This window comes from Peromyscus maniculatus, chromosome 8 (assembly GCF_049852395.1).
Source record: "Peromyscus maniculatus bairdii isolate BWxNUB_F1_BW_parent chromosome 8, HU_Pman_BW_mat_3.1, whole genome shotgun sequence".
NCBI classification, from domain to species: Eukaryota; Metazoa; Chordata; class Mammalia; order Rodentia; family Cricetidae; genus Peromyscus; species Peromyscus maniculatus.
This window is the reverse complement of record NC_134859.1, coordinates 94,276,988-94,279,221: the sequence shown is the minus strand read 5'-3', so window position 1 is coordinate 94,279,221 and position 2,234 is coordinate 94,276,988. Positions and strand designations below refer to the sequence as shown.

General features: G+C 47.9%; 1 non-coding gene across 1 annotated transcript; it reads right to left on the bottom strand.

Moving 5' to 3' along the window:
• Positions 1-73, bottom strand: Trnar-ccg (transfer RNA arginine (anticodon CCG)). The gene has a single exon. It is a non-coding gene; the product is annotated as a tRNA-Arg (tRNA).
• Between the last annotated feature and the right edge of the window lie 2,161 nt (positions 74-2,234).

The following is a 2,234-nucleotide window of genomic DNA, read 5'->3' as shown; positions in this document are numbered from 1 at the left end:
CGACCCAGATGGGACTCGAACCCACAATCCCCAGCTCCGGAGGCTGATGCCTTATCCATTAGGCCACTGGGTCACCACAGGATCCGGCTCCTCACTTCCTCTTCTTATGTGATGTGATCATCGCGGCCCCACCCACCGCCCTCCGATTTCGCGTAGGCAGGATTACAGTTGCCGAGTGCGCTTGCGCACTCCCTTCTGTGCCGCCGGCCTTAGCTCGGAACCCTCAGTGCGCCTGCGCCGCAGCCGAGGTCTGCGGTCTGTTGGTGCGCTCTGGTTTTCCGATGCTCAGCGGCGCAGTGTGGCCTGGGAGAGGGTGCGTCCCACTTCCTTGGAGGGTTTTTTTGGGGGACAGCTCTTGATATTGACTTGTTAGACTCCGCAGGGAAACTTTAAAAGAGTCCCTGCTGTGCCCTCCACTCGAATTCGCATTTTGCAAAGGTCCCGGGACCCTTCTGTCGCTCCCACCTTTGACTCCCTGGGCTTTGCAGCCCCGTTTCCCCATTCTTTCTTGCTTTTACTCAACAAACATTGATTCGGTAACTTATTATGTCTGTGGACTCTTGGCAGATTCCAGGATGAACAGGCTTTTCCAGCCCAACGAAACTTCTAATCTGCCCTCTTTCCCAACAGCCACTTGGCTACACCCAATCCCCCACTCCCCTTCCCCCTAGATTAAAGGGGAAATGAAGACAAGGTTTCTAAATACAAAATAATTTTTTATTTTTCATCCTAAAGGTAGAAATCGGATAACAACTGACTTTCTGGTTTCATGAAATTTGTTTGCTGCGCGTAAAATGTTGCATTGTAGGTTTTAAAAATAGAGTTTCAGAGCTTCCCCCCACATCCCTCGCTCCCGCGCCCCCATGATAGATAATCCCCGTTCTTTGCAATGTAAGAATACATGTATATGGGTAATTCAAATGTGATGGTTAGTGTTGTCAACTCAGGCTAGAATCACCTGGGAGATGGGCCTCTGAGAAGGTCTGGGGGGATTATCTTGATTACATAAATCTGCATGGGAAGACTCTTGGTTGTGTGGGCAAGAACAACCCTCAGTAGGGGAACAGCCAGCATGTAAGTCATCTCTGGTTACTGATTGTGGATGTGTGTGATCAGTTGCTTCAAGTTCCTGCTGCCATGTGTCTCTGACTCTCTGTCTCAGTCTCTCTCTCTCTCTCTCTCTCTCTCTCTCTCTCTCTCTCTCTCTCTCTCACACACACACACACACACACACACACACACACACACACACGATGGACTGATTGTACCTTGAACTGTGAGTTGAACTCTTTCTCTCTTAAATCGATTTTCTCCTAGTATTTCATGGCAGCAACAGGAAAAGTAGGTAAGATATCAAATAGAAAAAATGTGCTGCTGATTTTACCACTTGGAGTTAGTTGGCTAAATGGCTGTGTGCCTTTCACATTTTGTTGAATGATAGTCATTTACTCTTTTATAACTTGTATCTTGTGAGCCTCTATGCATCTGGGAAACAATCTTCTTGCTTGCTTGCTTGCTTGCTTGCTTTTTTTCCTTTAGTTTTTCCAAACAGGGTTTCTCTGTGTAGCTTTGCGCCTTTCCTGGAACTCACTCTGTAGCCCAGGCTGGCCTCGAACTCACAGAGGTCCACCTGCCTCTGCCTCCCAAGTGCTGGGATTAAAGGCGAGCACCACCACGGCCCAGCGAAAACACTCTTCTTAAGCACCAAATTATTATTTAGTGGTTGTAATTTGCCTTGATGATGGTGTGTAAGCAAGAGCGGGTGAAACTGTCTCCTCGGTTACAGTGGTAATCCTCTTCCCCGCACAGTCAGAAAGACGCGGCTTCCCTTTATGCCTTGGTGCTGTTTTCCTACTTTGTCTTCTGTGCAGGTCTTGGGTGTCCTAGGGATCACTATGTAGACCAGGCTGGCCCCGAACTGGCTTCAAGCCCAACAATCCTATTCTACCCCTCCAGTGCTTGGATTTTAAGCCTGTAATATCGCACCTGGCTAAGTCTCGACTCTATTGTTGCTTTGTTTTTCAGGTAGACTGCAAGAGTGCTCCCTGCCTGAGTCTCAACGTTTGAGTATTTTCTTTAGTATTTTGACAAACTGGGAAGGATGCAAAACTCACTTCTTCCTGATACCAAAATACAGTGGTGAAGTGGCTGGGATTGCTTGTTGCTCTTGCAGACATATTGGATCTGCTTTCCAGAACCCACAGGATGGCTCACAACCATCAATAACTCCATTG